The sequence below is a fragment of the Triturus cristatus genome, chromosome 3_2 (assembly GCF_964204655.1).
Source record: "Triturus cristatus chromosome 3_2, aTriCri1.1, whole genome shotgun sequence".
Taxonomy (NCBI): Eukaryota; Metazoa; Chordata; class Amphibia; order Caudata; family Salamandridae; genus Triturus; species Triturus cristatus.
Genome location: NC_140584.1, coordinates 442,743,468 through 442,759,016, shown reverse-complemented (window position 1 = coordinate 442,759,016; position 15,549 = coordinate 442,743,468).

Genomic DNA, 15,549 nt, shown 5'->3' with positions numbered 1-15,549 from the left:
GAAAATCTGCCTTAATCAGGATACATGACTAGAGAGAATCAGTAATAGCGGGTGCTGCTCTTTTTTGTTTCCAGGTGGTGGTAGTGCCTGGACAGGGCGTGGAGGTGGATGTGAAAGTGGGGGGAGTAGCTTGACAGGGTGTGGTGGTGGATGTGCTGGTGGGGGGAGTGCCTGGGCAGAGGGTGGTGGTGGATGTGCAGGTGGGGGAGTACCTGGACATGGGATGGTGGTGGATATGCTTGTGGGGGAGTGCCTGGACAGGGGGGGGGTAGTGCGTGTGTACTCTTGCTGTGATCCACTGCAGTTTTTGGTACATGTGTGTAGGTATGCTGAGCTGCAGGCAGATGTGATGGCTCTCCTCCCTGTGTTGACCTTGAAGGGAGACTTTTGGGCAAGATGGCGGCCGCTTGAGACCGCAGTGTAGTGCAGTCCGACCGGTGCTCATGGAAAAAAATCTGATTAAGCTTAACATGTAGCGTGGAAAAGGGAAACTAAGGATATTCCGTCTGGATTATGGATATCGAGTCGAGCAGCTGCAGAGTACAATGCTGGAGGGTGAGACTGCTGAGAAATACAGAGCGTCAGTCAAAAGTCAAGTTTCAGTGCAGGCTACGGTAATTGGCCTCTCCGTGATCCGCTATCTATGCTTTATCGGCCAAAAACATAAGAGCTGTTGCCAGACCTACCAGGGTCGCGTCGAGACTCAGGAGCAGAGCTGTGGTCTGGGCGACATGGCTCCGAAGAATGCCACAGCGAATGCAAGGGAAGCAAGAGCGATGAGGCTGGCCATTCGTGAGGCTGCGGAAACGGCCGGGAAGTGGGTAGGGCCTCCAACGACTATAGCAGCGGGACCTTTGGAGAAGACCCCTAGCAAGGCTTCCAACCAGAGCGGCGTCGCCCGGAAGGGCGGCCAGAGTGCCCCCTCGGTGGTAGAGCTCCTCCGCGGGACTCTGGCACGGCTCCTTCCGGGTCGGGCGGGAAAGGCCAGCCGGGAGTTCAACACACGCCTGATTCAATGCCTGTGGGGGAAGCTGTGCGGGCAGGCACAAGTACAGAAATTGATGCGGATGGCGGTAGGCTGGCTAGAGATCTGTTGGCACAGGATGATACGAGGAGCGGGGGAGGTGCCCCCCAGGTTAGTGGGGTCGTTTCTAAGAACTTAATGAATGGTGCTACATGTGAGATCGAAATGCATGTTCAGACTGACCCAATAGGCAAAAATAACAATTTACCCACCGCACCCATTGTAACCCTTGAGAGTGCTATCTCTATAGCCGAACACCCGCAATTGGTTGCATCTACCTCTGGGAGTATTGAAATTCAAGCAGACAGTCTGGGGGGTCCGCAGCTTACTCAAATAGGGCAAACTGCGGCATTAGTCCTGGTTGGCTCCCAAGCTGTACAACTTGGGTCTGAAATGGTCAGCGAGGACGATCCTGATAAAGATAAAGATAAGGATAAGGACCCAAGTGACTTTTATTCATTCTCAGACGAGCTGGGTTGGTCAACTGATATAGGGTCCCACTTGAGTGACTCTAGTGATGATGAAACCAGCACCAAGGATATTAGAATGGCTCAGAAAACGGTGCTGAAACACAGAAAGAGCCATCGTGACTCAGTGGAGCTGGCTTGGGACTACACACCTACCAGCAATCTTCTCCCAGCAGTCACTCCTACATGCTCACATGGGCTAACCTCCGGCCTAGCTCAGCATCTGGAGCCTGGAACCTCCCAAGATACAGTAGCACCTACGATTGAAACCGTCTTGCTAGCTATAGCTGCGCACAGGGAGGAGACTTCCCATGATGGTCGTGAGGCCCATGCAGAGCTACTTAAGGTGCAGGGTGTGGTCCGCAAACTCTTGAGGAAAATTGGTTCCTTTAGTGATCGAATGACTGAGATGGAGTCGAGAGTGTTGGTGAATGAGTCAGAAACAGCCTCAAATCGTGAACAGATCGATACCCACGAGGTAGAACTCTCGGATATGATGTGGAAACTCGAAGATATGGAAAATCGAATACGGCGAAGTAATCTACGGGTTCTGGGAGTTTCTGAAGGAGCAGAAGGGGGGATGCTCGCTCCTTTGTGGTTAAATTATTTCAAGTTTCCCTCCCTGAACTGTCAGCCTGGAACTGGGACATAGAGGTGCTGCGAGCACATCGGGTACCCTTCACTATGAGAAGTACACCCAAACCTGGAGCATATCCGAGGGCCCTATTAGTGTACTTCGGCAACTTTCTACTTAGGCAAGCAATCTGGGAAAAAGCGAGACCAGAGGCTAAAAAAAACAGTGGACATATAACTTACTTTGTACGTCCCGACTTCTGTCATGCAACGGTTGAGCGGAGGTGGCGCTTGCGTCAACTAATCAAACTGTTTCAAGATAAGAAATTTCAGGCATTTCTAAACAATCCCGCTCGGCTGAAAGTTATTAATGGAGACCAGATAAAAATTTTTACCTCCGACATTAAGGCAAAGGAATATTTGGATAGCCTTTAGTGTTAAATTCTTCCCTTTATATAACGACAAAATCTGGAAAAATGTGAAGTTTCAAAATTCTTTTTTTTCTCTTTTCTGTGTTATTAAGACCTACTTTTCCTTGGGTGTGGTATACTAAAAAAAAAGGGTGGGAGATAGAGAGGTACAAAAAAAAAAGGGGGGAAAAATAGGTCAAAAGGAAAAGTAAAAGAAAAGATAAAAATATGGGAAAAAAATACAGGGTTAAGAAGTGGTTCCGCGTATACGCTGTATGGCGTATTTTGGGAGCACTGGACCGGCACTGCACGTCCATCACTACAGACTCTTATGGAGTCTATTTGCCTCAATTGTGGGAGGGTGGGGGAGGGCTGGGGGGGCTGAGGGTAGAGGGGACAAGGGGAAGGGGAGGGGGGAGAAACCACATAAAAATGGCAACCGTAATTGTAGAAATAGAAACAGAAATGGAAATCATAAGATTAATGTTAAGTTTGGTCACACAGTAGAATCTGATTGGAAAACAAATATAACAAAATATGGCTAGGCTAAAACTGTGTTCCTGGAATGTAGCGGGGCTCAATGATAGGGGGAAAAGGGATGAAATGTGTGGGATAATTACCCAAAATACATTTGACATAATATGCCTTCAAGAGACCCACATCCCATGGGCAGAAAGAGATGTATTGAGGGTCCCGGGGCTTAATTTATTGGTATGTACAAGCCATACTACAAGAACAAGAGGTGTTGCTATTTTAACAAAATCCTTTTTGGGGCAGGCCAGGCGCAAAGCAGCTGATCCTATGAGTAGGTGGGTGATTGCGGAGCTCAAAATTGGAATTACAATATGCTCTATCTATGCTTCCAATCAAGATGATCCCTCTATCTTTATTGATCTTGAAACGGAGCTTGCATCCTGGCCTCAGGCACTGAAATTCTGTGGGGACTTCAACATCTCTTTGACCCAAAATGGGTTAGTATACAATCAAGGTCAATATAAATATGTTGGTCGCAAACCGAAGGTATACAGAGCTATTTCACAGCTCAGGGAAAGCCTAGGCCTGGTTGATATATGGGATTTGAAGCAGCATCAGGATCCAGGGTATACGCATTTCTCACACCCGCATAATAAATATGTTCGTATTGACTATATCTGGATGTCAAGTAATTGTGCCAATTGTGCCAATAGGACACAAATCAGTAAGCTGCCGAAGATTATTTCGGACCACAATCCCTTAGTACTCACATTAAGCATTAACAATATGTCTAGACCTCGCTCAAGCTGGTCCTTTGATAGGAAATTGCTTGTTAATAAAGAGTACATAGAGTATATTAAGGTATGGGCGCAAGGTTTTATCGACTATAATCGGTATAGTGCTTCAAGAGATATGGTCTGGGGCTGCTTTAAGGCGTCAATCCGTGGGGAGACAATAAGTTACGTGGCCAGACAGAGGAAAGAACTTGCTAGGATAAATGAATTACAGCTTCAAGAACTAGCTAGAATAGAGGAGAAGCATACTCTTCTAATAATGCATGGCGGGGATGGGGGGCCAACTTTTAGAGAAATGACGATTCTTAAAACTGAGATAAACAGTAGGTTTTCTCAGAGGGCGGCTGAGATGTATCAATCTCATCGTAATAAGATCTACGAAGCAGGGGAGAAGGTTGGTAAGCAGTTAGCTCTCCGCACTCGCCAAAAACAATCTCGCAACTTAATTACTAGCATTGAGTTAGACGGCCAAGAATATACAACACCGGTGACTATCCTAGAAGTTTTCAAAAAATAATATCAGAAATGGTATCAAAACGAGGATACGTTAGACCCTGTAGCAATTAAAGAAGCACTTGCTAGATGGGTAACCGAGCTGGAAGATAGTCTAGGAATGGATATGGCTACTAGGCAAGACCTAGAAATGGACATAACCCAGACGGAGGTGCAAATGGCCCTCGCAGAGCTAGCCTCGGGTAAAGCCGCAGGCCCTGACAAAATACCACTGGAGCTCTACAAAATTGTGGGCAATGTGATAACACCTCTACTTCTCGATTTATTTTTAGGGATTCAAGTGAGTGGCACCCCTCCTAGGTCATGGACGGAAACTAATATAGTGATTTTCCCAAAAAAAGATAAGCCCCCTAACTTACCCTCATCTTACTGCCCAATTTCTCTCATAAACTCTGATTCGAAGCTATACTCTAAGATCTTAGCTAACCGGCTCAGGGGGGTCACCGAGCATCTGGTCTCCCCGTGGCAACATGGCTTCATTCGGGGCAAGGGCACTACGGACCACATCCGTTGTGTTATTGCGTTGTTTGATGCCATGAGTGTCGCGGGGGGCCAGATGTCGATGGTCCTCCTGGACGCCGAGAAGGCTTTTGACAGGGTTTCGTGGGAATTCTTGTGGGCGGTTTTAGATCAAAATAAAATGGGCCCCCGCTTTGTGAAGTCTATTAAGACTATGTATTACACACCTAAGGCCAGGGTACTGGTAATGGGTCATGAGACTAAGCTTTTTGATATATTTCGTGGGACTAGGCAGGGGTGCCCATGCTCTCCGATTCTCTTTGCCCTATATATAAATCCCCTCATTCTAAAACTGTTAGACGCAGAGGTAATCAAACCGATTACAGTGGGCCCCTCCGACACTAAAATATTAGCATACGCCGATGACGTGGTGGTAGTAACATCTCACCCCACGGAGGCAATAATTAAAATTGAACAGATTACCCAAGTCTTTGGCCAGTTTTCGGGGTATTCTCTAAATAGGGATAAAACGATGGTTATATGTACTCAGAATACTCAATTTGAAGACCCAAGAAAGGTTGAAAGTGCTGTATACCTAGGAGTTTGTATATCTCCCAAGATAGATGAAATCATTAAAATAAATTATGATCCTCTCCTCCAAAAGGTTTAGAATGATTTAAAAAGAATAGATGGCCTGCATCTCTCAATTATTGGAAGAGGTGATTTTCTTAAAATGAATATTTTACCCAGGGTCCTATATTTGTTCTGTGCGATCCCGCTATTGGTGGATGATAAAACTATCAAGGCCCTGGAATCCCAGATGAGTAGATTTGTATGGGGGTATGGGAAGATAAGGAGATCCATCCGCTACCTCTCTCTACCAGTCATAAGAGGGGGCTTGGCAATCCCTAATTTAGGATTTTATCTGTGGGCTGCCATGCTCCAGCAGATGACGTCATTATTTTTTATCAAAACATCTGAAATAGTGATAGGGGATACCTATATATCCTCAATATATGACTTGGTCATTGGAGATAAGGCTAATGGCCTTCTTGTAAAGCAATTAGAACCCTCATACTTTAAGAAAGTTAAGTTTAAGATTATATCGAGCGCCTGGGGAATTTGGAGGAAAACTGTGAGGCATCTTAATATTCCTAAATATAATAAGTATACTTCGTTATGGCATTCTACACTGCTACCAGCACAACTATACGATGATATTTCTAGAAGATGGGAATATTTAGGAGTGTTAACGGTAGGAGATTTCTTACTGCCTGGCTACGGTAATAGATTCCAGCAACTGCAAAGCAAATTTTCTATTCCTAATACTAGTGTATTTAAATTTATTCAAATTAATACGATTCTTAATGTAAAAAGTGCTGATATTCCATTGGACAATATTCCCCTATTTGCTTGTATGGGCAAATCTACAACAAGGATCGGTACTATATATGATATTTTAATTGAAAGTCAACGGGATGACGTAGAGTCTATTGAAGCGAGCTGGTCAAGGAAACTGAATAATTCTAATGTGGATATTGATATGTCATTAACCCTTTTAATGAAGCTGTTTGTGACCTCTAATCTGAAAGCCCAGCTGTATAAGACTATATACGATCTCTATTTTACACCTGCCAAACTCTATTCTTGGGGGAAAAGAGCTACATCAGAATGCCCGAGATGTGGAAAAACCACAGCACATTTACTCCATATGTTATATGAGTGTGATAAACTTTTAGTTTTGAGAGGTATGATAGCAGGTTTTTGGCGTGAAGTGTTTGGGCACTTAGTAGCTGAATCTCCTACCCTTTACATCTTGGGATATGATAATCCATTGAAGCATACCAAGGAGGAGGAAACATGCCTCTTTTTGGGGATGGCTGTAAATAGGATAATCTTAACAGCTCGTTGGAAGGATGTAGATCCCCCAACTTTCAGGCTTGGCTTGTCCGGCTGTTAGGTATGTACAATCAAGAGAAGGCGATCTTTGCCTGTAAAGGGAAGAAGGCGAGAGCTCAAGGTATTAAGATCTGGGAATCAATTGAGAATTGGAGTGATAATAATAGAGCTTTCTAATTGAATTAGGTTTAAAATTACCTCTGTCCTTTATTTTTAAATCTGTCTCAGATCGATTACTTTTTGCCAAACACTTTGATATGCTGTATTTAATCTGCACGACATTTTCATATGTGACCACTGTTTAAAATTGGAATGAAATAAAGAATGAAGCTATAAAAAAAAGAAGAAAAAAAAAAAGAAGGGAGACTTTGGATCTGTTTCATCATGCCCTCCATCATCTTCATGGCCTAGGCATGGTGTCTTGCACTCTCTTCCGTTTGGATGGATATAATGTCTTTGATATTCTTGGACATGTCTTGCCAAGACCTATCCATCCTGTTGAAAACTTGGGTCAGTCTGTCAACCACCTGAGGGATTAGCCACATGTCCTACAGGGCCTCAGACATGTCTGACAGGGTAGCCCTAATGACACGAATGTCCTGCCTCACATCTGCATGCTGTTGGAAGAAGACCTCCTCCCAATGGCCACCAGGGCCATCTGCTGGCCCTCTCTGCAGGGGACGGCCATGGATGAGACTGCCAGGTCCACCATCAGGGGGGAGGGTGGCAGGTGGTAGTCTGTGGACAGGAGATTGGTGCCAAGGGGATACCTGCACCACAACAGGGTTGGTACTTCCCTCAGATGGTGTAGAGAATGCCTGGTATACACTGTATAGGGGGGAGTGTGCAGGGTAACCACCACGTCTGTCCTGGATGTGAGGGCTGTAAGGGAGTGATGTCTGTGTTGTGGTGTGTGTGAGCTGTGGCTTGTTAGCTCTATGCTGAGGACAGGCAATCTTGGTTTTTGGAGGCTGAGGCACTTTGCTAGGCGGAGGGTGTGTGGCCTTGCCAAATTTGGCCAATGTGATAAATGTGCTGGCCAGGGCATCTGAATCCTCATCCTCTGTGAGGAAGGCCAGATAGTCTCCCTCACCCTCAAATTCAGCAGCCTCCTCAGGTACTTCATCCTCCTCCTCTTGTGCAGCACTTGCAACCAACATTGCTGCTTGCAAGAGCAGTGGATTCTCCCCTTTGATTGTCAGTCGCCCACCATTGATTTATCCTCCATCCTCCTCATCATCATTATCACCTGGAAGACAGGTTGCAGCAGGATAAGTAATTGACCTAGTATAAGATGTGATGCAACACAAGGGTTGATTTTACTGTACTTTGCATCAACAGATAAAGCACATGTAACTTGTTTTGGGTACACCTACACGTGACAGAAGACACCATAGCACTGAGGTGTTGAGTGGAGATGTACAATGCACAAGCAAACTCACCAGCTCCAGCCACAGCTTTGTGTCCCTTTGTGATCCCCCTGATGTCAACTGCTGAACCTGTCTCCTCATAGGTGTAGCTGAGGAAGCCGTCCTCGATCCATCAGCTGGAGAGGGAAGTGTCACCATACTCAATGTTCTGCATTACTAATTTACAAACAGGCACATGTGACACTCACATTTATGAAATGGTATGTATGTAACTTTTTAAACACCAACTGCAGATGCTATGCAGAAGGGGATTTGGTTCTTTGTAATGATTTTGGAATCCATGATAGGGAAACACGTCATGGCACGCCTACCTGATGGACAGATGCAAGTGGGTTTCACTACTGCAGCCAGGATGTCTTGCATGCCCTGGGATGGTGTTGTCCGCTACACTGATGGCATCCTGTCAGAAGCTGTTAAGAGACATGCATGTCCATATTTAAGTACACAGGTTGGTAGCCACGAGCTAACATGTATGTATCATTCTCAATGACAAGTGATATGCTATTCCTGGCCAGTGTGCAGCATGTTTACATCCTGGACTTTACGTGTGGGCCCTGCTCACCAGCAGCAGTTGCCAGCAGTTACCTCCACACAGCACTGACATCAACGAAATGACACATCAACAGACAAATGTGTATGAGAAGGTAACTGATATTTGAAGAGGATAAATCCTCCGCCTTACTTGGATTACACGTTCACCGTTATAACCATCATGCATCATGAGTATAATGTTGTCTGTTGACAAGTCTAAAGGAGTGTACATCATCAGGCTGGCCAGTTTCAGATTTGCACATCAGATCATACATTGCATTGTAGAGTTCATATGTGAGATGTCCAATAGTCAGGTACATTTTGTGGCTCATTTGTGCTTCCCTCCCCATGAAGGCTAATTTTGGACTGTGAGATCACACTTTTGTTATATCCAATCTTTGTGTGTCCTTGTTCCCATAATCCATTTACATCATCATGGTAAAACTTAGCTGACAACGGATGATGTCTTATACAGCACACATTCTATCCTCATATATTATCCTCTCACTTATATATGAGAATACGGTAGAAGAGGAGGCAAGCAGAATTCACCATTTGACCAGGATCCCACATTGTGGGAAAGTGTAGAAGCTTGGATGGTTGCCGCCTATACTGGATTTGCGTTGTGCTTTTCAAACACCAGATATCAATATTTCACTTCCTGAACATCCACCTTAGCAGCCCATAAATTCCTCCCAAAAGAAGACAACTGGCATCAGTGCGACCCTCATCCAAACCAATACATTTTGTCCATTGTGATTTTGCTAAAGAGTTTTCATATCATTGAATTACAATCCAGTTGTGGCTACTCCACTTCATATAACACAATATAGTATTTTATGTACATTCTGCACTCACTTGCCGTACATTTAGTGTCATCCTTTCACCAGCCACCAGGATGTGATATGGTATGTGGTTAAATGCCATATGTAAGCATATTGTGATGAAGGCCGACAGTGATGTAGAACACATACAACATACGGCGGACATTAAAGCCACATTTCATGAGCATTCAGGTTCATCATTCTTGGGTTTACATACCAGTGTCCCGCATCTGCCCAGTGTGTGGTCCCTGACCAGATGACACAGCCAACCTTGTAGCGGATGTCACGGGGGTACTGGAATCAGGGACGACATCATTAGACCTACAATGATAAGTGTGTTTGCCACTCAAACATTTCAGCTGCCACATGTGATGCACTCAATGTCAGACACAAGAGATAAGCACAAGCAGTGTGGGCCTTTCCGTTGCAGAAGTGTGTCATAATAAATATCATCAGTGATCCCACCCTCAACTATTAATGGCCCCACTGCCTAGAAGCAACAACTATTAAATTTGCATCACTACAATTCCAAAAGGAAGGTCCACTATGTTGTTTTGTTTATGGCCCAAAATCATGCCATCCAATGTTAACAAATATATCAAGCTGGGTTGACTGGACAATTTCATGTATTGAATAAACAATATAAGGTGGATACTGGATGCATTCTTAATACTGCTGACAATTGAATCTCACTTCTTGTTCATCATTGTTATATTTGTTAACATTGGATTTCCAGAATTTGGGCCGGAAACAAAACAATATAGTGGACGCTCCTTTTTGACTTGTTGTGGCACTTGATTCCAGAGTTGAGTTTACAGTTCTGGAACTGTTGATGGAATACATGTAATGTGCCAGATTCAAAAAGGTATACTGAGACAAAATATCTTATTTTTTGACTTTTGGAATTCATGAAGGGCATTTGCTAAATGTAAATGTAAATGTCCTTTAGAATACCAAAAGAGGGGCGTTGGGCAGGGGCATGGCGGGGCAGGGAGGAAAATAGACAAACGACGGAATAGGGAAAATAAATGTCTTAAAATAAAGATTCACATACCTTTTGCTCGGTGATGCTGCAAGCACAAGGTAAGTTGTTTTGTTTGTTAATTTGGTTTATTTTCCCTATTACGTTGTCTGTCGATTTTACCCTGCACCGCCCCACCCCCGACATTCTTGACAGCCCCAACCGCGTCTGGCTAAGTGGAAGGGGCACTGTGTCAATTGCTACTTAACAGTGTTAGGTATATATGGCAGCAGTACTGGAACCATGTTTTCGATAGTGGGAATGGGATTTGCCATTTCTAACTCAAAGGATTTTGAGACTTGTGGTGCAACATACAGAAGGAGACACATGAGGCTCTGACTCACTATACATTTTATACATACTTTGGACAACATTTTTAATCACAATTGGGGTGCAACACAGACTGTCATGTTATATACTTGTTTTTGTAATCACATTTACCTGGTACCACATTGCGTACATCACTCACAGGCAGCCCATGGAGCATGTGGGGGTTGATTGTATTGAGGAAATCCTCCTCAAGTGTGGTGAGACAGAGGCGTTATCTAGATTTTACACTAGGGAGAATTCAGGCCATCTCAATCCTGGCGTACTTCTCCTTCACCCGCCTCTTTTCATCCTGCCACTTCTTCTTGATGTCATAGACAGTGCGCACATCCTCCCCAAAAGCTGTGACTGCAGTGGCTAAATGCAGCCATAGAGCTGCCTTCTGTGTGCCATTGGTGCAGTAAGGGGGAAATCCATGAAGCCGTTTGTGGTGCCTCACAATGAACTCCAAGATCATGGTGGTCTCCTCATCTGTGTAATTGTTCTTCCTCCTCTGGTGGTGCATTTTCCAGAAGTGATGCACAGAGCAGGCAAGCAAGAACTCTCTGTGGACAAACCGGTTCCTTGTTTGTGTGCTGCTTTTATACGGTTTGTGGTGCAGGTCTTGCAGGTGGTGTTAATTGACTTTATCTAACCCAAGCAGGGGGGGATTGTAAGCACTTGCACAGGTGTTTAGCATTGGAGACAATGATCATCTGGACTGACCCGGAAATACCAGCCGGGGTGTGGAGATTCGGGCCCGGGGTACGGAGATTCCGGCTCAGATGCAGACTTTCCAGCCCGGGTGTGGAGATTCCGGCTCGGATGCAGACTTTCCAGCCCGGGTGCGGAGATTTCGCCCCGAGTGCGGAAATTCCGGCCCGAGTGTGGACGTAAAGATATGAGTCGGAAATTTACTTTTGTGAATACCAAAAGTCAAAAGTGACTTCTGTGAATACCAAAAGACGTAAAGTTAGACTTTTGGCTCAGATTGCCTTTGTGAATAGGGCGCCCTGGATATTTGACTGTGTCTAGGGTTCCCAAACTACACATGTGACTGACTGAGACTTTAAAGAGAATATCTTACCTTCTAAGCACATAGCACTCTGCCCTATGGGCTATGCAAATCCTACTTTAGGGTTGACTTATATGTAATTGAAAGGGAGTTTAAAGCTTGGCAAGCAGACTTAAATGTCAACTTAAACTAGCAGCAGTAAAACTGTACACACAGGCTCTGCAGTAGCAGGCCCAACACATACCTTCTAAGCACATATCACCTCTGCGCTATGGCCTGCATGCACCCTACTTAGGGGTAACTTATATGCAGTACAAGGGAAGTTTATCCTTGACAAGGAGTTTTAAATGTCAACTTGACCGAGCAGTAAAACTGCACACACAGGCTCTGCAGTAGCAGGCCAAACACATGTTTATAGCACTACTTGTTTGCACGGGTGATTAGGAGTAGCAGTACTTCAGTACATATCTAAATACATTTATCTGTCCCTCTCCGGGTGAGTCACTGGATGTGTAAGTGACTATGTCACTATATGACTAGCGGTCTTACTGACTGTATTACTGAGTGTTGGGGTATATAACTGTGTATGCAACTGGCTCTGTTACTGCTGTATGGGCATGTGACTGACCGTGTAAGTGCCTCTGACTCTGTCTGACTGAGCGAATGAGTGACTCTGGTTTTGTAAATATGTATATAAGTTGCAGTATGTGTGAGACACTGATATTTAACTGTGTAGGGGGGTCTGAATCTACACATGTGGCTGACTGAAACTTTAAAGTGCATGTCTTACCTTCTAAGCACATGGCACTCAGCCCTATGTCTTACTTACACCCTACCTGAGGGATAACTAGTACACAGTAAAACATAACTTCAAAGCTTAGCAAGCAGTGTTTAATTACAACTATACTATGCAGTAAAACTACACATGCACACACTTCTGTTTCAGGGCAACACATGATTAAAGGAGTACTCACACACCTACTCTCAGACCCAGACAGAAATTCACACATCCACAGACACTCACACACCCATTCATAAACCTACAAAAACACCCACTCACAAAACCCAAATACACTCTCAATACTTTTGCATATATAATACACACTTTCATCAATCTCATGTACACATGTATCGCTTCAGCCACATTTAAATAAAATTACACTCTAATTCACATGCCTGTTAATTGATTTGGTTGGTCAGATTTCTTTTTCATGCCGTCAGATAGACCGAACTCTCAGACAAAATGTGAAAACTAAGCATAGTAGCACACCACTCTCATACCAAGCAACCATTGATGGCAACCTTTCAACTTTACACTCAGTGATGCTGTCAAAGATAGCAAATCAAAACATCCTTTTCATGTTTTCCTTTTCCTTTTTTACTTCTCAATGGTAATTATTTCTTAACCCTTTCTTCACTTCAGTAAAGAAGCCTTTTCTAGTAATGCTTTAGGCACATTCATGAATTTGTTGCGACACTCAGCGCAGCCCCATGTATCTTGGCGCCATTTCACATACAAGCAAAGGAGTCCAGAAACAAATTTAGCTTTGTGCTCTTAATATTTAATAACTACACTACACTTCATAAGAAACTCCTTACTTGGAAAACAAACCCTCCTTCATAAGTAATGAGTCTAAACCACTCTCCCTTTAACTAATACAGTACAGTCTGTTTCAAACACTTCCCACAACAGTCTTTAGCTGAGTTTCCATAGCAACCCCCTTTGGAACACTCTCTTGAACCTGTAGGTCACAAGTTCACAGCACATTCTAGAAACAACATACTAGTTTCAAAATGAACAGCAGCAGGTGTGGTTGACTATTCAGAATTAAAAGCATATCCAAGTTTACTTCAAATTGTTTTTATTTTTACCAGAGCCCAATCACAGATCTACTTATTTATCCTTTAAAGACACTAACTAATTTTATCAACCTGCATATTTACACCATCCAATCAATTCTTTTTAAACCAGATCCTGTCCTTTATTTTAACTGCATTTTATTTTGAACACTGTCTCATTCACTCCAGACTTCTCTGATGTGCTTCTCCTCCATGCCTTCATAATGGTTAGAGTGTGGACTGTAGGGCACAGCTTTGTGTTTTGGGCTAGAGAGTGTGGTAGAAAGAGTGCCATTGACAGGGACTTGGATTTGGCTAGTGTGGACAGCACTTGAATTTTCCAGAGAGTGTTAAAGTGGAATCAATTGCTGCCTTTGGTTGAAAGCACTGCGGATTGCTGACCTCATAATTGCGCGCAGTGGTGGCAATGACCTAGGGACACATACAGGGGTAGGGCTGGAAATCCTAATGAAGGATTTCTTTGCTCAATTAATGGTACTATCCCACAGACTGCCTTGGTATTCTCCAACATATGTCAAAGGCAGAAATGGGAGTGGTCAAATGAGTTCTTCCAACAGGCAGACAAAGCCAGGAAATAAAACTGTTTCTGCAGTCCTCGTAGACCATAACATGGGCTCTATCCACACAACAACTTATGCTTTGAAATGGATGGTATCTATGGAAGTGATGGAGTTTACTTCACAGAGAAAGGCAATAGGATGTTCCTCAACAACTTGAAACACTGCACCCTGGCGTATGTGTAGTTATCATCTACACACCATAAACACAAAGTCTTCTCAGAGCCACCCTGTTTTCCAATCACTGGTTCATTTTCTTTTAAAATCTCTTTCTGTAAGTACTTTTTCAAATTCACAAATCGGTCTTGAATTCACAAAACAAAAGCAGACATTATAGACACACTAGTACATTTTAAATCACAACTATATAAGTAATTCTGGGTATGTTAGTGTCTGAAAGGGTCTGTGAATGGGTGCAAGAGTGTCTGACTGTGCGTGTGGTTACGTGAGCATCTCAGTGAGTCTGTCATTGGGTGTGTGAGTGTCTCAGTGGATCTGTGAGTGGGCGCGTGAGTCTCTGAGTGGGTCTGCGAGTAGATGTGTGATTCTCTAAGTCAGTTTATGAGTGGGTGCATGTGTTTCTGAGTGGGTATCTGAGTGCTGTGTTAGTGTCTGTCTGGGTCTGTGAGTGGGTGCATGAGTGTCTGACTTGGCCTGTAAGTGGGTGTGTCTGAGTGGGTCTCTGAGTGGGTACGTGAATCTCTGAGACGGTCTGAGTGAGTTAATGAGTGCCTGAGGGGATCTTTCAATGTATGCATGAGTGTCTTAGTGAGTTTGTGAGTGGGTGAGTGGGTCTGTGAATGGCTGTGTAAGTGTCTGAGTGGGTCTGTGATTGGGTTCATGAGTCTCTGTGTAGGTCTGTGAATGGGTGCATGAGCCTCTGAGTGGATCTGTGAGTAGGTAGATGAGTGTCTGCATGGGTATGTGAATGGGTGCATAAGTCTTTGAGTGGGTCCATGAATGAGTGCATGAGTGTCTGAGTGGGTCTGTGAGTGGGTGCATGAGTGTCTGAGTGGGTCCGTGAGTGGGTGCATGAGTCTCTGAGTGGGTCTGTAAGTGATTACATAAGCCTATGAGTAGGTGTGCGAGTGGGTGCTTAAGTCTCTGAGTGGGTTTATGAGTGGGTGCGTGAGTCGCTGAGTTTGTCTCTGAATGGATATGTAAGTGTCTGTGTGGGTCTGTGTTTAGATGCATGAGTATCTGAGTGGGTCTGTGAATGGGTGTGAGATTGTGTCTCTGAGTGTCAGTGTCTGTCTAGGTCTGTGAGTGAATGTGTGGGTCTCTGAGTGGGTCTATGAGTGGGTGTGTGAGTGCCTGACTGGGTCTGAGAGTAGGTGCAGGAGTGTTTTAGTGGGTCTCTGAGTGAGTGTGTGACTCTCTGAGTGGGTCTGT